Raw genomic sequence first — 22,147 nt, 5'->3', positions numbered from 1 at the left:
AAAATCAACTCGAGATGAGAGGTTAGTCCCTGGCTTCGACTCCAGAGGAATACCACCTTACCACAAGCACCTCAAGAGGAGGCTTCTCTCAGCTCTAGGTATGTGAGAGGGACGCTGAGTTTGCGGCCTCAAGTGGAATGGACATCGCGATGCCCTGACGCGAAATAAGGCCGGATATCCCTGCAGTGACTTGAATGCCGGCTCGTCTTGCATCTCCTAAGATGAAAGGATGTCTGAATCCCCTGTGAAGACCACAGAGAAAGATCTAGTTCCCCACCTCATCGCGACCGGAGTCCTCACATCCTTTGAAAAATCCAGAGGTACGTGGAGATCAGGTCCTCCAAAGTAGACGATGCCTGACTCCTCGTGAAACTTGATAGGAGTCCCAGGATTCCTGTGGCACGTGGAAAGGGACCCTTGGTCTCCCGCCTCAGCTGGAGAGGCGTCCCAATTGTCCTGCCAAGCCTCGAGGAGAATCCCGAGTTTTCCCTCGCAACTAGGCAGGAGTCCTGACGTCGCTGAACAAACACGTGGGTGGAAGGGCCATCCCCGTCGTAACTCGAGAATATACCCCAGGTTCCCGCCGCAACTCGAGAAAAACCATGAGACTTCCCCCTCGCCGCAAGATGAGGCCCGATTCCCCAGCACTGCATTCAAAGCAATTCCGTATTGCACATCAATCATGAAAGGATCCTTGATTTCCTTGATGGCACTCCAGAGAAACCCCAAGAACACTGTTTCAAGGCTAGAGGGATCCTGAGGTCACTGTAGCCACACGAAAGAGCTCCGTGGACCAAAAATCAACTCGAGATTAGAGGTTAGTCCCTGGCTTCAACTCCAGAGGAATACCACCTTACCACAAGCACCTCAAGAGGAGGCTTCTCTCAGCTCTAGGTATGTGAGAGGGACCCTGAGTTTGCGGCCTCAAGTGGAATGGACACCGCGACACCCTGACTCGAAATAAGGCCGGATATCCCTGCAGTGACTTGAATGTAGGCTCATCTTGCATCTCCCAAGATGAAAGGATGTCTGAATCCCCTGTGGAGACCACAGAGAAAGACCTAGTTCCCCACCTCGTCGCGACCGGAGGCCTCACATCCTTTGAAAACTCCAGAGGTACGCGGAGATCAGTGCCTCCAAAGGAGACGATACCTGACTCCTCGTGAAACTTGATACAAGTCCCAGGATTCCTGTGGCACGTGTAAAGGGACCCTTGGTCTCCCGCCTCAGCTGGAGAGGCGTCCCAATTGCCCTGCCAAGCCTCGAGGAGAATCCCGAGTTGTCCCTCGCAACTAGGCAGGAGTCCTGACGTCGCTGAACAAACACGTGGGTGGAAGGGCCATCCCCGTCGTAACTCAAGAATATACCCCAGGTTCCCGCCGCAACTCGAGAAAAACCATGAGACGTCCCCCTCGCCGCGAGATGAGGCCAGATTCCCCTGCAGTGCGTGCAGAGCAATTCCGTGCTGCACATCACACATGAAAGGAGCCTTGATTTCCTTGATGGCACTCCAGAGAAACCCCAAGAACACTGTTTCAAGGCTAGAGGGATCCTGAGGTCACTGTAGCTACACGAAAGAGCTCCGTGGACCAAAAATCAACTCGAGATGAGAGGTTAGTCCCTGGCTTCGACGCCAGGGGAAACCACCTTACCACAAGCACCTCAAGAGGAGGCTTCTCTCAGCTCTAGGTATGTGAGAGGGACCCTGAGTTTGCGGCCTCAAGTGGAATGGACACCGCGAATCCCTGACTGGAATTAAGGCTGGATATCCTTGCAGTGACTTGAATGCAGTCTCGGCTTGCATCTCCCAAGACGAAAGGATGTCTGAACCCCTGTGGAGACCACAGAGAAAGACCTAGTTCCCCACCTCATCGCGACCGGAGGCCTCACATACTTTGAAAACTCCAGAGGTACACTGAGATCAGTGCCTCCAAAGGAGACGATGCCTGACTCCTCGTGAAACTTGATAGGAGTCCCAGGATTCCTGTGGCACGTGGAAAGGGACCCTTGGTCTCCCGCCTCAGCTGGAGAGGCGTCCCAATTGCCCTGCCAAGCCTCGAGGAGAATCCCGAGTTGTCCCTCCCAACTAGGCCGGAGTCCTGACGTCGTTGAACAAACACGTGGGTGGAAGGGCCATCCCCGTCGTAACTCGAGAATATACCCCAGGTTCTCGCCGCAACTCGAGAAAAACCATGAGACTTCCCCCTCGCCGCGAGATGAGGCCCGATTCCCCTGCACTGCGTGCAGAGCAATTCCGTGTTGCACATCACACATGAAACGAGCCTTGATTTCCTTGATGGCACTCCAGAGAAACGCCAAAAACACTGTTTCAAGGCTAGAGGGATCCTGAGGTCACTGTAGCAACACGAAAGAGCTCTGTGGACCAAAAATCAACTCGAGGTAAGAGGGTAGTCCCTGGCTTCGACTCCAGAGGAATACCACCTTACCACAAGCACCTCAAGAGGAGGCTTCTCTCAGCTCTAGGTATGTGAGAGGGACCCTGAGTTTGCGGCCTCAATTGGAATGGACACCGCGATGCCCTGACTCGAAATAAGGCCGGAAATCCCTGCAGTGACTTGAATGCAGGCTCGTCTTGCATCTCCCAATACGAAAGGATGACTGAATCCCCTGTGGAGACCACAGAGAAAGACCTACTTCCCCACCTCATCGCGACCGGAGGCCTCACATCCTTTGAAAACTCCAGAGGTACGCGGAGATCAGTGCCTCCAAAGGAGACTACGCCTGACTCCTCGTGAAACTTGATAGGAGTCCCAGGATTCCTGTGGCACGTGGAAAGGGACCCTTGGTCTCCCGCCTCAGCTGGAGAGGCGTCCCAATTGCCCTGCCAAGCCTCGAGGAGAATCCCGAGTTCTCCCTCGCAACTAGGCAGGAGTCCTGACGTCGCTGAACAAACACGTGGGTGGAAGGGCCATCCCCGTCGTAACTCGAGAATATACCCCAGGTTCCCGCCGCAACTCGAGAAAAACCATGAGACTTCCCCCTCGCCGCGAGATAAGGCCCGATTCCCCTGCACTGCGTGCAGAGCAATTCCGTGTTGCACATCACACATGAAAGGAGCCTTGATTTCCTTGATGGCACTCCAGAGAAACCCCAAGAACACTGTTTCAAGGTTAGAGGGATCCTGAGGTAACTGTAGCCAAACGAAAGAGCTCCGTGGACCAAAAATCAACTCGAGATGAGAGGTTAGTCCCTGGCTTCGACTCCAGAGGAATACCACCTTACCACAAGCACCTCAAGAGGACGCTTCTCTCAGCTCTTGGTATGTGAGAGGGACCCTGAGTTTGCGGCCTCAAGTGGAATGTACACTGCGATGCCCTGAAGCGAAATAAGGCCGAATATCCCTGCAGTGACTTGAATGCTGGCTCGTCTTGTATCTCCCAAGATGAAAGGATGTCTGAATCCCCTGTGGAGACCACAGAGAAAGACCTAGTTCCCCACTTCATGGCGACCGGGGGCCTCACATCCTTTGAAAACTCCAGAGGTACGCGGAGATCAGTGCCTCCAAAGGAGACGATGCCTGACTCCTCGTGAAACTTGATAGGAGTCCCAGGATTCCTGTGGCACGTGGAAAGGGACCCTTGGTCTCCCGCCTCAGCTGGAGAGGCGTTCCAATTGCCCTGCCAAGCCTCGAGGAGAATCCCGAATTGTCCCTCGCAACTAGGAAGGAGTCCTGACGTCGCTGAACAAACACGTGGGTGGAAGGGCCATCCCCGTCGTAATTCGAGAATATACCCCAGGTTCCCGCCGCAACTCGAGAAATCCATGAGACGTTCCCCTCGCCGCGAGATGAGGCCAGATTCCCCTGCAGTGCGTGCAGAGCAATTCCGTGCTGCACATCACACATGAAAGGAGCCTTGATTTCCTTGATGGCACTCCAGAGAAACCCCAGGAACACTGTTTCAAGGCTAGAGGGATCCTGAGGTCACTGTAGCAACACGAAAGAGCTCCGTGGACCAAAAATCAACTCGAGATGAGAGGTTAGTCCCTGGCCTCAACTCCAGAGGAATACCACCTTACCACAAGCACCTCAAGAGGAGGCTTCTCTCAGCTCTAGGTATGTGAGAGGGACCCTGAGTTTGCGGCCTCAAGTGGAATGGACACCGCGATGCCCTGACTCGAAATAAGGCCGGATATCCCTGCAGTGACTTGAATGCAGTCTCGGCTTGCATTTCCCAAGACGAAAGGATGTCTGAATCCCCTGTGGAGACCACAGAGAAAGACCTAGTTCCCCACCTCATCGCGACCGGAGGCCTCACATCCTTTGAAAACTCCAGAGGTACGTAGATATCAGTGCCTCCAAGGGAGACGATGCCTGACTCCTCGTGAAACTTGATAGGAGTCACAGGATTCCTGTGGCCAGTGGAAAGGGACCCTTGGTCTCCCGCCTCAGCTGGAGAGGCGTCCCAATTGCCCTGCCAAGCCTCGAGGAGAATCCCGAGTTTTCCCTCGCAACTAGGCAGGAGTCCTGCCGTCGCTGAACAAACACGTGGGTGGAAGGGCCATCCCCATTCGTAACTCGAGAATATACCTCAGGTTCTCGCCGCAACTCGAGAAAAACCATGAGACTTCCCCTTCGCCGCGAGATGAGGCCCGATTCCCCTGCACTGCATGCAGAGCAATTCCGTGTTACACGTCAAACATGAAAGAAGCCTTGATTTTCTTGATGGCACTCCAGAGAAACCCCAAGAACACTGTTTCAAGGCTAGAGGGATCCTGAGGTCACTGTAGCAACACGAAAGAGCTCCGTGGACCAAAAATCAACTCGAGATGAGAGGTTAGTCCCTGGCTTCAACTCCAGAGGAATACCACCTTACCACAAGCACCTCAAGAGGAGGCTTCTCTCAGCTCTAGGTATGTGAGAGGGACCCTGAGTTTGCGGCATCAAGTGGAATGGACACCGCGATGCCCTGACTCGAAATAAGGCCGGATATCCCTGCAGTGACTTGAATGCCGGCTCGTCTTGCATCTCCCAAGATGAAAGGATGTTTGAATCCCCTGTGGAGACCACAGAGAAAGACCTAGTTCCCCACCTCATCGCGACCTGAGGCCTCAAATCCTTTGAAAACTCCAGAGGTATGCGGAGATCAGTGCCTCCAAAGGAGACGATGCCTGACTCCTCGTGAAACTTGATAGGAGTCCCAGGATTCCTGTGGCACGTGGAAAGGGACCCTTGGTCTCCCGCCTAAGCTGGTGAGGCGTCCCAATTGCCCTGCCAAGCCTCCAGGAGAATCCCGAGTTGTCCCTCGCAACTAGGCAGGAGTCCTGTCGTCGCTGAACAAACACGTGTGTGGAAGGGCCATCCCCGTCGTAACTCGAGAATATACCCCAGGTTCCCGCCGCAACTCGAGAAAAATCATGAGACGTCCCCCTCGCCGCGAGATGAGGCCAGATTCCCCTGCAGTTCGTGCAGAGCAATTCCGTGTTGCACATCACACATGAAAGGAGCCTTGATTTCCTTGATGGCACTCCAGAGAAACCCCAAGAACACTGTTTCAAGGCTAGAGGGATCTGAGGTCACTGTAGCAACACGAAACAGCTCTGTGGACCAAAAATCAACTCGAGATAAGAGGGTAGTCCCTGGCTTCGACTCCAGAGGAATACCACCTTACCACAAGCACCTCAAGAGGAGGCTTCTCTCAGCTCTAGGTATGTGAGAGGGACCCTGAGTTTGTGGCCTCAAGTGGAATGGACACCGTGACACCCTGACTCGAAATAAGGCCGAATATCCCTGCAGTGACTTGAATGCAGTCTCGTCTTGCATCTCCCAAGACGAAAGGATGTCTGAAACCCCTGTGGAGACCACAGAGAAAGACCTAGTTCCCCACCTCTTCGCGACCGGAGGCCTCACATCCTTTGAAAACTCCAGAGGAACGCGGAGATCAGTGCCTCCAAAGGAGACGATGCCTGACTCCTCGTGAAACTTGATAGGAGTCCCAGGATTCCTGTGGCACGTGGAAATGGACCCTTGGTCTCCCGCCTCAGCTGGAGAGGCGTCCCAGTTGCCCTGTCAAACCTCGAGGAGAATCCCGAGTTGTCCCTTGCAACTAGGCAGGAGTCCTGTCGTCGCTGAACAAACACGTGGGTGGAAGGGCCATCCCCGTTGTAACTCGAGAATATACCCCAGGTTCCCGCCGCAACTCGAGAAAAACCATGAGACTTCCCCCTCGCCGCGAGATGAGGCCCGATTCCCCTGCACTGCATGCAGAGCAATTCCGTGTTGCACATCACACATGAAAGGAGTCTTGATTTCCTTGATGGCACTCCAGAGAAACCCCAAGAACACTGTTTCAAGGCTAGAGGGATCCTGAGGTCACTGTAGCAACACGAAAGAGCTCCGTGGACCAAAAATCAACTCGAGATGAGAGGTTAGTCCCTGGCTTCAACTCCAGAGGAATACCACCTTACCACAAGCACCTCAAGAGGAGGCTTCTCTCAGCTCTAGGTATGTGAGAGGGACCCTGAGTTTGCGGCCTCAAGTGAAATGGACACCGCGATGCCCTGACTCGAAATAAGGCCGGATATCCCTGCAGTGACTTGAATGCAGTCTCGGCTTGCATTTCCCAAGACGAAAGGATGTCTGAATCCCCTGTGGAGACCACAGAGAAAGACCTAGTTCCCCACCTCATCGCGACCGGAGGCCTCACATCCTTTGAAAACTCCAGACGTACGTAGATATCAGTGCATCCAAGGGAGACGATGCCTGATTCCTCGTGAAACTTGATAGGAGTCCCAGGATTCCTGTGGCACGTGGAAAGGGACCCTTGGTCTCCCGCCTCAGCTGGAGAGGCGTCCCAATTGCCCTGCCAAGCCTCGAGGAGAATCCCGAGTGGTCCCTCGCAACTAGGCAGGAGTCCTGCCGTCGCTGAACAAACACGTGGGTGGAAGGGCCTTCCCCTTCGTAACTCGAGAATATAACCCAGGTTCCCGCCGCAACTCGAGAAAAACCATGAGACTTCCCCCTCGCCGCGAGATGAGGCCCGATTCCCCTGCACTGCATGCAGAGCAATTCCGTGTTGCACATCACACAAGAAAGGAGCCTTGATTTCCTTGATGGCACTCAAGAGAAACCCCAAGAACACTGTTTCAAGGCTAGAGGGATCCTGTGGTCACTGTAGCCACACGAAAGAGCTCCGTGGACCAAAAATCAACTCGAGATGAGAGGTTAGTCCCTGGCTTCGACTCCAGAGGAATACCACCTTACCACAAGCACCTCAAGAGGAGGCTTCTCTCACCTCTAGGTATGTGAGAGGGACCCTGAGTTTGCAGCCTCAAGTGGAATGGACACTGCAATGCCCTGACGCGAATTAACGCCGGATATCCCTGCAGTGCCTTGAATGCAGGCTCGTCTTGCATCTCCCAAGACGAAAGGATGTCTGAATCCCCTGTGGAGACCACAGAGAAAGACCTAGTTCCCCACCTCATCGCGACCGGAGGCCTCACATCCTTTGAAAACTCCAGACGTACGCGGAGATCAGTGCCTCCAAGGGAGTCGATGCCTGACTCCTCGTGAAACTTGATAGGAGTCCCAGGATTCCTGTGGCACGTGGAAAGGGATGCTTGGTCTCCCGCCTCAGCTGGAGAGGCGTCCCAATTGCCCTGCCAAGCCTCGAGGAGAATCCCGAGTTGTACCTCACAACTAGGCAGGAGTCCTGCCGTCGCTGAACAAACACGTGGGTGGAAGGGCCATCCCCGTCGTAACTCGAGAATATACCCCAGGTTCCCGCCGCAACTCGAGAAAAACCATGAGACTTCCCCCTCGCCGTGAGATGAGGCCCGATTCCCATGCACTGCGTGCAGAGCAATTCCGTGTTGCACATCACACATGAAAGGAGCCTTGATTTCCTTGATGGCACTCCAGAGAAACCCCAAGAACACTGTTTCAAGGCTAGAGGGATCCTGAGGTCACTGTAGCCACAGGAAAGAGCTCCGTGGACCAAAAATCAACTCGAGATGAGAGGTTAGTCCCTGGCTTCGACTCCAGAGGAATACCACCTTACCACAAGCACCTCAAGAGGACGCTTCTCTCAGCTCTAGGTATGTGAGAGGGACGCTGAGTTTGCGGCCTCAAGTGGAATGGACACCGCGATGCCCTGACGCGAAATAAGGCCGGATATCCCTGCAGTGACTTGAATGCAGTCTCGGCTTGCATTTCCCAAGACGAAAGGGTGTCTGAATCCCCTGTGGAGACCAAAGAGAAAGACCTAGTTCCCCACCTCATCGCGACCGGAGGCCTCACATCGTTTGAAAATTCCAGACGTACGTAGATATCAGTGCCTCCAAGGGAGACGATGCCTGACTCCTCGTGAAACTTGATAGGAGTCCCAGGATTCCTGTGGCACGTGGAAAGGGACCCTTGGTCTCCCGCCTCAGCTGGAGAGGCGTCCCAATTGCCCTGCCAAGCCTCGAGGAGAATCCCGAGTTGTCCCTCGCAACTAGGCATGAGTCCTGACGTCGCTGAACAAACACGTGTGTGGAAGGGCCATCCCCGTCGTAACTCGATAATATACCCCAGGTTCTCGCCGCAACTCGAGAAAAACCATGAGACTTCCCCCTCGCTGTGAGATGAGGCCCGATTCCCCTGCACTGCATGCAGAGCAATTCCGAGTTGCACATCACACATGAAAGGAGTCTTGATTTCCTTGATGGCACTCCAGAGAAACCCCAAGAACACTGTTTCAAGGCTAGAGGGATCCTGAGGTCACTGTAGCCACACGAAAGAGCTCCGTGGACCACAAATCAACTCGAGATGAGAGGTTAGTCCCTGGATTCGACTCCAGAGGAATACCACCTTACCACAAGCACCTCAAGAGGAGGCTTCTCTCAGCTCTAGGTATGTGAGAGGGACCCTGAGTTTGCGGCCTCAAGTGGAATGGACACCGCGATGCCCTGACTCGAAATAAGGCCGGATATCCCTGCAGTGACTTGAATGCAGGCTCGTCTTGCATCTCCCAAGACGAAAGGATGTCTGAATCCCCTGTGGAGACCACAGAGAAAGACCTAGTTCCCCATCTCATCACGACCGGAGGCCTCACATCCTTTGAAAACTCCAGAGGAACGCGGAGATCAGTGCCTCCAAAGGAGCCGATGTCTGACTCCTCGTGAAACTTGATAGGAGTCCCAGGATTCCTGTGGCACGTGGAAAGGGACCCTTGGTCTCCCGCCTCAGCTGGAGAGGAGTCCGAATTGCCCTGCCAACCCTCGAGGAGAATCCGGAGTTGTCCCTCGCAACTAGGCAGGAGTCCCTGCGTCGCTGACCAAACACGTGGGTGGAAGGGCCATCCTCGTCGTAACTCGAGAATATACCCCAGGTTCCCACCGCAACTCGAGAAAAACCATGAGACTTCCCCCTCGCCGCGAGATGAGACCCGATTCCCCTGCACTGCGTGCAGAGCAATTCCGTGTTGCACATCACACATGAAAGGAGCCTTGATTTCCTTGATGGCACTCCAGAGAAACCCCAAGAACACTGTTTCAAGGCTAGAGGGATCCTGAGGTCACTGTAGCAACACGAAAGAGCTCCGTGGACCAAAAATCAACTCGAGATGAGAGGTTAGTCCCTGGCTTCGACTCCAGAGGAATACCACCTTACCACAAGCACCTCAAGAGGAGGCTTCTCTCAGCTCTAGGTATGTGAGAGGGACCCTGAGTTTGCGGCCTCAAGTGGAATGGACACCGCGATGCCCTGACTCGAAATAAGGCCAGATATCTCTGCAGTGACTTGAATGCCGGCTCGTCTTGCATCTCCCAAGATGAAAGGATGTTTGAATCCCCTGTGGAGACCACAGAGAAAGACCTAGTTCCCCACCTCATCGCGACCTGAGGCCTCAAATCCTTTGAAAACTCCAGAGGTACGCGGAGATCAGTGCCTCCAAAGGAGACGATGCCTGACTCCTCGCGAAACTTGATAGGAGTCCCAGGATTCCTGTGCCACGTGGAAAGGGACCCTTGGTCTCCCGCCTCAGCTGGAGAGGCGTCCCAATTGCCCTGCCAAGCCTCCAGGAGAATCCCGAGTTGTCCCTCGCAACTAGGCAGGAGTCCTGTCGTCGCTGAACAAACACGTGTGTGGAAGGGCCATCCCCGTCGTAACTCGAGAATATACCCCAGGTTCCCGCCGCAACTCGAGAAAAACCATGAGACGTCCCCCTCGCCGCGAGATGAGGCCAGATTCCCCTGCACTGCGTGCAGAGCAATTCCGTGTTGCACATCACACATGAAAGGAGCCTTGATTTCCTTGATGGCACTCCAGAGAAACCCCAAGAACACTGTTTCAAGGCTAGAGGGATCCTGAGGTCACTGTAGCCACACGAAAGAGCTCCGTCGACCAAAAATCAACTCGATATGAGAGGTTAGTTCCTGGCTTCCACTCCAGAGCAATACCACCTTACCACAAGCACCTCAAGAGGAGGCTTCTCTCAGCTCTAGGTATGTGAGAGGGACCCTGAGTTTGCGGCCTCAATTGGAATGGACACTGCAATGCCCTGACGCGAAATAACGCCGGATATCCCTGCAGTGCCTTGAATGCAGGCTCGTCTTGCATCTCCCAAGATGAAAGGATGTCTGAATCCCCTGTGGAGACCACAGAGAAAGACCTAGTTCCCCACCTCATCGCGACCGGAGGCCTCACATCCTTTGAAAACTCCAGAGGTACGCGGAGATCAGTGCCTCCAAGGGAGACGATGCCTGACTCCTCGTGAAACTTGATAGGAGACCCAGGATTCCTGTGGAACGTGGAAAGGGACCCTTGGTCTCCCGCCTCAGCTGGAGAGGCGTCCCAATTGCCCTGCCAAGCCTCGAGGAGAATCCCGAGTGGTCCCTCGCAACTAGGCAGGAGTCCTGCCGTCGCTGAACAAACACGTGGGTGGAAGGGCCTTCCCCGTCGTAACTCGAGAATATAACCCAGGTTCCCGCCGCAACTCGAGAAAAACCATGAGACTTCCCCCTCGCCGTGAGATGAGGCCCGATTCCCCTGCACTGCGTGCAGAGCAATTCCGTGTTGCACATCACACAAGAAAGGAGCCTTGATTTCCTTGATGGCACTCAAGAGAAACCCCAAGAACACTGTTTCAAGGCTAGAGGGATCCTGAGGTCACTGTAGCTACACGAAAGAGCTCCGTGGACCAAAAATCAACTCGAGATGAGAGGTTAGTCCCTGGCTTCGACTCCAGAGGAATACCACCTTACCACAAGCACCTCAAGAGGAGGCTTCTCTCAGCTCTAGGTATGTGAGAGGGACGCTGAGATTGCGGCCTCAAGTGGAATGGACATCGCGATGCCCTGACGCGAAATAAGGCCGGATATCCCTGCAGTGACTTGAATGCAGGCTCGTCTTGCATCTCCTAAGATGAAAGCATGTCTGAATCCCCTGTGGAGACCACAGAGAAAGACCTAGTTCCCCACCTCATCGCGACCGGAGGCCTCACATACTTTGAAAACTCCAGAGGTACACTGAGATCAGTGCCTCCAAAGGAGACGATGCCTGACTCCTCGTGAAACTTGATAGGAGTCCCAGGATTCCTGTGGCACGTGGAAAGGGACCCTTGGTCTCCCGCCTCAGCTGGAGAGGCGTCCCAATTGCCCTGCCAAGCCTCGAGGAGAATCCCGAGTTGTCCCTCCCAACTAGGCCGGAGTCCTGACGTCGTTGAACAAACACGTGGGTGGAAGGGCCATCCCCGTCGTAACTCGAGAATATACCCCAGGTTCTCGCCGCAACTCGAGAAAAATCATGAGACTTCCCCCTCGCCGCGAGATGAGGCCCGATTCCCCTGCACTGCGTGCAGAGCAATTCCGTGTTGCACATCACACATGAAACGAGCCTTGATTTCCTTGATGGCACTCCAGAGAAACGCCAAAAACACTGTTTCAAGGCTAGAGGGATCCTGAGGTCACTGTAGCCACACGAAAGAGCTCTGTGGACCAAAAATCAACTCGAGGTAAGAGGGTAGTCCCTGGCTTCGACTCCAGAGGAATACCACCTTACCACAAGCACCTCAAGAGGAGGCTTCTCTCAGCTCTAGGTATGTGAGAGGGACCCTGAGTTTGCAGCCTCAAGTGGAATGGACACTGCAATGCCCTGACGCGAAATAACGCCAGATATCCCTGCAGTGCCTTGAATGCAGGCTCGTCTTGCATCTCCCAAGACGAAAGGATGTCTGAATCCCCTTTGGAGACCACAGAGAAAGACCTAGTTCCCCACCTCATCGCGACCGGAGGCCTCACATCCTTTGAAAACTCCAGACGTACGCGGAGATCAGTGCCTCCAAGGGAGTCGATGCCTGACTCCTCGTGAAACTTGATAGGAGTCCCAGGATTCCTGTGGCACGTGGAAAGGGATGCTTGGTCTCCAGCCTCAGCTGGAGAGGCGTCCCAATTGCCCTGCCAAGCCTCGAGGAGAATCCCGAGTTGTACCTCACAACTAGGCAGGAGTCCTGCCGTCGCTGAACAAACACGTGGGTGGAAGGGCCATCCCCGTCGTAACTCGAGAATATACCCCAGGTTCCCACCGCAACTCGAGAAAAACCATGAGACTTCCCCCTCGCCGTGAGATGAGGCCCGATTCCCCTGCACTGCGTGCAGAGCAATTCCGTGTTGCACATCACACATGAAAGGAGCCTTGATTTCCTTGATGGCACTCCAGAGAAACCCCAAGAACACTGTTTCAAGGCTAGAGGGATCCTGAGGTCACTGTAGCCACAGGAAAGAGCTCCGTGGACCAAAAATCAACTCGAGATGAGAGGTTAGTCCCTGGCTTCGACTCCAGAGGAATACCACCTTACCACAAGCACCTCAAGAGGACGCTTCTCTCAGCTCTATGTATGTGAGAGGGACGCTGAGTTTGCGGCCTCAAGTGGAATGGACACCGCGATGCCCTGACGCGAAATAAGGCCGGATATCCCTGCAGTGACTTGAATGCAGGCTCGTCTTGCATCTCCGAAGATGAAAGGATGTCTGAATACTCTTTGAAGACCACAGAGAAAGACCTAGTTCCCCACCTTATCGCGACCGGAGGCCTTACATCCTTTGAAAACTCCAGAGGTACGCGGAGATCAGTGCCTCCGAAGGAGACGATGCCTGACTCCTCGTGAAACTTGATAGGAGTCCCACGATTCCTGTGGCACGTGGAAAGGGACCCTTGCTCTCCCGCCTCAGCTGAAGAGGCGTCCCAGTTGCCCTGCCAAACCTCGAGGAGAATCCCGAGTTGTCCCTCGCAACTAGGCAGGAGTCCTGTCGTCGCTGAACAAACATGTGAGTGGAAGGGCCATCCCCGTCGTAACTCGAGAATATACCCCAGGTTCCCGCCGCAACTCGAGAAAAACCATGAGACTTCCCCCTCGCCGCGAGATGAGGCCCGATTCCCCTGCACTGCGTGCAGAGCAATTCCGTGTTGCACATCACACATGAAAGGAGCCTTGATTTCCTTGATGGCACTCCAGAGAAACCCCAAGAACACTGTTTCAAGGTTAGAGGGATCCTGAGGTCACTGTAGCCAAACGAAAGAGCTCCGTGGACCAAAAATCAACTCGAGATGAGAGGTTAGTCCCTGGCTTCGACTCCAGAGGAATACCACCTTACCACAAGCACCTCAAGAGGACGCTTCTCTCAGCTCTTGGTATGTGAGAGGGACCCTGAGTTTGCGGCCTCAAGTGGAATGTACAGTGCGATGCCCTGAAGCGAAATAAGGCCGAATATCCCTGCAGTGACTTGAATGCTGGCTCGTCTTGTATCTCCCAAGATGAAAGGATGTCTGAATCCCCTGTGGAGACCACAGAGAAAGACCTAGTTCCCCACTTCATGGCGACCGGGGGCCTCACATCCTTTGAAAACTCCAGAGGTACGCGGAGATCAGTGCCTCCAAAGGAGACGATGTCTGACTCCTCGTGAAACTTGATAGGAGTCCCAGGATTCCTGTGGCACATGGAAAGGGACCCTTGGTCTTCCGCCTCAGCTGGAGAGGCGTCCCAATTGCCCTGCCAAGCCTCGAGGAGAATCCCGAGTTGTCCCTCGCAACTAGGCAGGAGTCCTGTCGTCGCTGAACAAACACGTGTGTGGAAGGGCCATCCCCGTCGTAATTCGAGAATATACCCCAGGTTCCCGCCGCAACTCGAGAAATCCATGATAGGTTCCCCTCGCCGCGAGATGAGGCCAGATTCCCCTGCAGTGCCTGCAGAGCAATTCCGTGCTGCACATCACACATGAAAGGAGCCTTGATTTCCTTGATGGCACTCCAGAGAAACCCCAAGAACACTGTTTCAAAGCTAGAGGGATCCTGAGGTCACTGTAGCAACACGAAAGAGCTCCGTGGACCAAAAATCAACTCGATATGAGAGGTTAGTCCCTGGCTTCAACTCCAAAGCAATACCACCTTACCACAAGCACCTCAAGAGGAGGCTTCTCTCAGCTCTAGGTATGTGAGAGGGACCCTGAGTTTGCGGCCTAAAGTGGAATGGACACCGCGATGCCCTGACTCGAAATAAGGCCGGATATCCCTGCAGTGACTTGAATGCAGTCTCGGCTTGCATTTCCCAAGACGAAAGGATGACTGAATCCCCTGTGGAGACCACAGAGAAAGACCTAGTTCCCCACCTCATCGCGACCGGAGGCCTCACATCCTTTGAAAACTCCAGAGGTACGCGGAGATCAGTGCCTCCAAAGGAGACGATGCCTGACTCCTCGTGAAACTTGATAGGAGTCCCAGGATTCCTGTGGCACGTGGAAAGGGACCCTTGGTCTCCCGCCTCAGCTGGAGAGGCGTCCCAATTGCCCTGCCAAGTCTCGAGGAGAATCCCGAGTGGTCCCTCGCAACTAGGCAGGAGTCCTGCCGTCGCTGAACAAACACGTGGGTGGAAGGGCCATCCCCGTCGTAACTCGAGAATATACCCCAGGTTCCCGCCGCAACTCGAGAAAAACCATGAGACTTCCGCCTCGCCGCAAGATGAGGCCCGATTCCCCTGCACTGCATTCAAAGCAATTCAGTATTGCACATCAAACATGAAAGAAGCCTTGATTTCCTTGATGGCACTCCAGAGAAACCCCAAGAACACTGTTTCAAGGCTAGAGGGATCTGAGGTCACTGTAGAAACACGAAAGAGCTCTGTGGACCAAAAATCAACTCGAGATAAGAGGGTAGTCCCTGGCTTCGACTCCAGAGGAATACCACCTTACCACAAGCACCTCAAGAGGAGGCTTCTCTCAGCTCTAGGTATGTGAGAGGGACCCTGAGTTTGTGGCCTCAAGTGGAATGGACACCGCGACACCCTGACTCGAAATAAGGCCGAATATCCCTGCAGTGACTTGAATGCAGTCTCGGCTTGCATTTCCCAAGACGAAAGGATGTCTGAATCCCCTGTGGAGACCACAGAGAAAGACCTAGTTCCCCACCTCATCGCGACCGGAGGCCTCACATCCTTTGAAAACTCCAGACGTACGTAGATATCAGTGCCTCCAAGGGAGACGATGCCTGACTCCTCGTGAAACTTGATAGGAGTCCCAGGATTCCTGTGGCACGTGGAAAGGGACCCTTGGTCTCCCGCCTCAGCTGGAGAGGCGTCCCAATTGCCCTGCCAAGCCTCGAGGAGAATCCCGAGTGGTCCCTCGCAACTAGGCAGGAGTCCTGTCGTCGCTGAACAAACACGTGGGTGGAAGGGCCTTCCCCTTCGTAACTCGAGAATATAACCCAGGTTCCCGCCGCAACTCGAGAAAAACCATGAGACTTCCCCCTCGCCGCGAGATGAGGCCCGATTCCCCTGCACTGCGTGCAGAGCAATTCCGTGTTGCACATCACACAAGAAAGGAGCCTTGATTTCCTTGATGGCACTCCAGAGAAACCCCAAGAACACTGTTTCAAGGCTAGAGGGATCCTGTGGTCACTGTAGCCACACGAAAGAGCTCCGTGGACCAAAAATCAACTCGAGATGAGAGGTTAGTCCCTGGCTTCGACTCCAGAGGAATACCACCTTACCACAAGCACCTCAAGAGGAGGCTTCTCTCAGCTCTAGGTATGTGAGAGTTACGCTGAGTTTGCGGCCTCAAGTGGAATGGACATCGCGATGCCCTGACGCGAAATAAGGCCGGATATCCCTGCAGTGACTTGAATGCAGGCTCGTCTTGCATCTCCTAAGATGAAAGGATGTCTGAATCCCCTGTGAAGACCACAGAGAAATATCTAGTTCCCCACCTCATCGCGACCGGAGGCCTCACATCCTTTGAAAAATCCAGAGGTACGCGGAGATCAGGTCCTCCAAAGGAGACGATGCCTGACTCCTCGTGAAACTTGATAGGAGTCCCAGGATTCCTGTGGCACGTGGAAAGGGACCCTTGGTCTCCCGCCTCAGCTGGAGAGGCGTCCCAATTGCCCTGCCAAGCCGCGAGGAGAATCCCGAGTGGTCCCTCGCAACTAGGCAGGAGTCCTGACGTCGCTGAACAAACACGTGGGTGGAAGGGCCATCCCCGTCGTAACTCGAGAATATACCCCAGGTTCCCGCCGCAAATCGAGAAAAACCATGAGACTTCCCCCTCGCCGCAAGATGAGGCCCGATTCCCCTGCACTGCATTCAAAGCAATTCCGTATTGCACATCAAACATGAAAGGAGCCTTGATTTCCTTGATGGCACTCCAGAGAAACCCCAAGAACACTGTTTCAAGGCTAGAGGGATCCTGTGGTCACTGTAGCCACACGAAAGAGCTCCGTGGACCAAAAATCAACTCGAGATTAGAGGTTAGTCCCTGGCTTCAACTCCAGAGGAATACCACCTTACCACAAGCACCTCAAGAGGAGGCTTCTCTCAGCTCTAGGTATGTGAGAGGGACCCTGAGTTTGCGGCCTCAAGTGGAATGAACACCGCGACGCCCTGACTCGAAATAAGGCCGGATATCCCTGCAGTGACTTGAATGTAGGCTCATCTTGCATCTCCCAAGATGAAAGGATGTCTGAATCCCCTGTGGAGACCACAGAGAAAGACCTAGTTCCCCACCTCATCGCGACCGGAGGCCTCACATCCTTTAAAAACTCCAGAGGTACGCAGAGATCAGTGCCTCCAAAGGAGACGATACCTGACTCCTCGTGAAAATTGATACAAGTCCCAGGATTCCTGTGGCACGTGTAAAGGGACCCTTGGTTTCCCGCCTCAGCTGGAGAGGCGTCCCAATTGCCCTGCCAAGCCTCGAGGAGAATCCCGAGTTGTCCCTCCCAACTAGGCCGGAGTCCTGACGTCGTTGAACAAACACGTGGGTGGAAGGGCCATCCCCGTCGTAACTCGAGAATATACCCCAGGTTCTCGCCGCAACTCGAGAAAAACCATGAGACTTCCCCCTCGCCGCGAGATGAGGCCCGATTCCCCTGCACTGCGTGCAGAGCAATTCCGTGTTGCACATCACACATGAAACGAGCCTTGATTTCCTTGATGGCACTCCAGAGAAACGCCAAAAACACTGTTTCAAGGCTAGAGGGATCCTGAGGTCACTGTAGCAACACGAAAGAGCTCTGTGGACCAAAAATCAACTCGAGGTAAGAGGGTAGTCCATGGCTTCGACTCCAGAGGAATACCACCTTACCACAAGCACCTCAAGAGGAGGCTTCTCTCAGCTCTAGGTATGTCTGAGGGACCCTGTTTTTGCGGCCTCAAGTGGAATGGACACCGGGATGCCCTGACGCGAAATAAGGCCGGATATCCCTGCAGTGACTTGAATGCAGGCTCGTCTTGCATCTCCCAATACGAAAGGATGACTGAATCCCCTGTGGAGACCACAGAGAAAGACCTACTTCCCCACCTCATCGCGACCGGAGGCCTCACATCCTTTGAAAACTCCAGAGGTACGCGGAGATCAGTGCCTCCAAAGGAGACTATGCCTGACTCCTCGTGAAACTTGATAGGAGTCCCAGGATTCCTTTGGCACGTGGAAATGGACCCTTGGTCTCCCGCCTCAGCTGGAGTGGCGTCCCAGTTGCCCTGTCAAACCTCGAGGAGAATCCCGAGTTGTCCCTCGCAACTAGGCAGGAGTCCTGTCGTCGCTGAACAAACACGTGGGTGGAAGGGCCATCCCCGTTGTAACTCGAGAATATACCCCAGGTTCCCGCCGCAACTCGTGAAAAACCATGAGACTTCCCCCTCGCCGCGAGATGAGGCCCGATTCCCCTGCACTGCGTGCAGAGCAATTCCGTGTTGCACATCACACATGAAAGGAGTCTTGATTTCCTTGATGGCACTCCAGAGAAACCCCAAGAACACTGTTTCAAGGCTAGAGGGATCCTGAGGTCACTGTAGCAACACGAAAGAGCTCCGTGGACCAAAAATCAACTCGAGATAAGAGGTTAGTCCCTGGCTTCAACTCCAGAGGAATACCACCTTACCACAAGCACCTCAAGAGGAGGCTTCTCTCAGCTCTAGGTATGTGAGAGGGACCCTGAGTTTGCGGCCTCAAGTGAAATAGACACCGCGATGCCCTGACTCGAAATAAGGCCGGATATCCCTGCAGTGACTTGAATGCAGTCTCGGCTTGCATTTCCCAAGACGAAAGGATGTCTGAATCCCCTGTGGAGACCACAGAGAAAGACCTAGTTCCCCACCTCATCGCGACCGGAGGCCTCACATCCTTTTAAAACTCCAGACGTACGTAGATATCAGTGCCTCCAAGGGAGACGATGCCTGACTCCTCGTGAAACTTGATAGGAGTCCCAGGATTCCTGTGGCACGTGGAAAGGGACCCTTGGTCTCCCGCCTCAGCTGGAGAGGCGTCCCAATTGCCCTGCCAAGCCTCGAGGAGAATCCCGAGTGGTCCCTCGCAACTAGGCAGGAGTCCTGTCGTCGCTGAACAAACACGTGGGTGGAAGGGCCTTCCCCTTCGTAACTCGAGAATATAACCCAGGTTCCCGCCGCAACTCGAGAAAAACCATGAGACTTCCCCCTCGCCGCGAGATGAGGCCCGATTCCCCTGCACTGCGTGCAGAGCAATTCCGTGTTGCACATCACACAAGAAAGGAGCCTTGATTTCCTTGATGGCACTCAAGAGAAACCCCAAGAACACTGTTTCAAGGCTAGAGGGATCCTGTGGTCACTGTAGCCACACGAAAGAGCTCCGTGGACCAAAAATCAACTCGAGATGAGAGGTTAGTCCCTGGCTTCGACTCCAGAGGAATACCACCTTACCACAAGCACCTCAAGAGGAGGCTTCTCTCAGCTCTAGGTATGTGAGAGTTACGCTGAGTTTGCGGCCTCAAGTGGAATGGACATCGCGATGCCCTGACGCGAAATAAGGCCGGATATCCCTGCAGTGACTTGAATGCAGGCTCGTCTTGTATCTCCTAAGATGAAAGGATGTCTGAATCCCCTGTGAAGACCACAGAGAAATATCTAGTTCCCCACCTCATCGCGACCGGAGGCCTCACATCCTTTGAAAAATCCAGAGGTACGCGGAGATCAGGTCCTCCAAAGGAGACGATGCCTGACTCCTCGTGAAACTTGATAGGAGTCCCAGGATTCCTGTGGCACGTGGAAAGGGACCCTTGGTCTCCCGCCTCAGCTGGAGAGGCGTCCCAATTGCCCTGCCAAGCCGCGAGGAGAATCCCGAGTGGTCCCTCGCAACTAGGCAGGAGTCCTGACGTCGCTGAACAAACACGTGGGTGGAAGGGCCATCCCCGTCGTAACTCGAGAATATACCCCACGTTCTCGCCGCAAATCGAGAAAAACCATGAGACTTCCCCCTCGCCGCAAGATGAGGCCCGATTCCCCTGCACTGCATTCAAAGCAATTCCGTATTGCACATCAAACATGAAAGGAGCCTTGATTTCCTTGATGGCACTCCAGAGAAACCCCAAGAACACTGTTTCAAGGCTAGAGGGATCCTGAGGTCACTGTAGCCACACGAAAGAGCTCCGTGGACCAAAAATCAACTCGAGATTAGAGGTTAGTCCCTGGCTTCAACTCCAGAGGAATACCACCTTACCACAAGCACCTCAAGAGGAGGCTTCTCTCAGCTCTAGGTATGTGAGAGGGACCCTGAGTTTGCGGCCTCAAGTGGAATGAACACCGCGACGCCCTGACTCGAAATAAGGCCGGATATCCCTGCAGTGACTTGAATGTAGGCTCATCTTGCATCTCCCAAGATGAAAGGATGTCTGAATCCCCTGTGGAGACCACAGAGAAAGACCTAGTTCCCCACCTCATCGCGACCGGAGGCCTCACATCCTTTGAAAACTCCAGAGGTACGCGGAGATCAGTGCCTCCAAAGGAGACGATACCTGACTCCTCGTGAAAATTGATACAAGTCCCAGTATTCCTGTGGCTCGTGTAAAGGGACCCTTGGTTTCCCGCCTCAGCTGGAGAGGCGTCCCAATTGCCCTGCCAAGCCTCGAGGAGAATCCCGAGTTGTCCCTCCCAACTAGGCCGGAGTCCTGACGTCGTTGAACAAACACGTGGGTGGAAGGGCCATCCCCGTCGTAACTCGAGAATATACCCCAGGTTCTCGCCGCAACTCGAGAAAAACCATGAGACTTCCCCCTCGCCGCGAGATGAGGCCCGATTCCCCTGCACTGCGTGCAGAGCAATTCCGTGTTGCACATCACACATGAAACGAGCCTTGATTTCCTTGATGGCACTCCAGAGAAACGCCAAAAACACTGTTTCAAGGCTAGAGGGATCCTGAGGTCACTGTAGCAACACGAAAGAGCTCTGTGGACCAAAAATCAACTCGAGGTAAGAGGGTAGTCCATGGCTTCGACTCCAGAGGAATACCACCTTACCACAAGCACCTCAAGAGGAGGCTTCTCTCAGCTCTAGGTATGTGAGAGGGACCCTGAGTTTGCGGCCTCAATTGGAATGGACACCGCGATGCCCTGACTCGAAATAAGGCCGGATATCCCTGCAGTGACTTGAATGCAGGCTCGTCTTGCATCTCCCAATACGAAAGGATGACTGAATCCCCTGTGGAGACCACAGAGAAAGACCTACTTCCCCACCTCATCGCGACCGGAGGCCTCACATCCTTTGAAAACTCCAGAGGTACGCGGAGATCAGTGCCTCCAAAGGAGACGATGCCTGACTCCTCGTGAAACTTGATAGGAGTCCCAGGATTCCTGTGGCACGTGGAAAGGGACCCTTGGTCTCCCGCCTCAGCTGGAGAGGCGTCCCAATTGCCCTGCCAAGCCTCGAGGAGAATCCCGAGTTGTCCCTCGCAACTAGGCAGGAGTCCTGACGTCGCTGAATAAACACGTGGGTGGAAGGGCCATCCCCGTCGTAACTCGAGAATATACCCCAGGTTCCCGCCGCAACTCGAGAAAAACCATGAGACGTCCCCCTCTCAGCGAGATGAGGCCAGATTCCCCTGCAGTGCGTGCAGTACAATTCCGTGCTGCACATCACACATGAAAGGAGCCTTGATTTCCTTGATGGCACTCCAGAGAAACCCCAAGAACACTGTTTCAAGGCTAGAGGGATCCTGAGGTCACTGTAGCAACACGAAAGAGCTCCGTGGACCAAAAATCAACTCGAGATGAGAGGTTAGTCCCTGGCTTCGTCTCCAGAGGAATACCACCTTACCACAAGCACCTCAAGAGGAGGCTTCTCTCACCTCTAGGAATGTGAGAGGGACCCTGAGTTTGCAGCCTCAAGTGGAATGGACACTGCAATGCCCTGACGCGAATTAACGCCGGATATCCCTGCAGTGCCTTGAATGCAGGCTCGTCTTGCATCTCCCAAGACGAAAGGATGTCTGAATCCCCTGTGGAGACCACAGAGAAAGACCTAGTTCCCCACCTCATCGCGACCGGAGGCCTCACATCCTTTGAAAACTCCAGACGTACGCAGAGATCAGTGCCTCCAAGGGAGTCGATGCCTGACTCTTCGTGAAACTTGATAGGAGTCCCAGGATTCCTGTGGCACGTGGAAAGGGATGCTTGGTCTCCCGCCTCAGCTGGAGAGGCGTCCCAATTGCCCTGCCAAGCCTCGAGGAGAATCCCGAGTTGTACCTCACAACTAGGCAGGAGTCCTGCCGTCGCTGAACAAACACGTGGGTGGAAGGGCCATCCCCGTCGTAACTCGAGAATATACCCCAGGTTCCCGCCGCAACTCGAGAAAAACCATGAGACTTCCCCCTCGCCGTGAGATGAGGCCCGATTCCCATGCACTGCGTGCAGAGC

The sequence above is a fragment of the Cervus elaphus genome, chromosome 24, assembly GCF_910594005.1.
Source record: "Cervus elaphus chromosome 24, mCerEla1.1, whole genome shotgun sequence".
Lineage (NCBI taxonomy): Eukaryota > Metazoa > Chordata > Mammalia > Artiodactyla > Cervidae > Cervus > Cervus elaphus.
Note: the sequence above shows the minus strand (reverse complement) of the source record.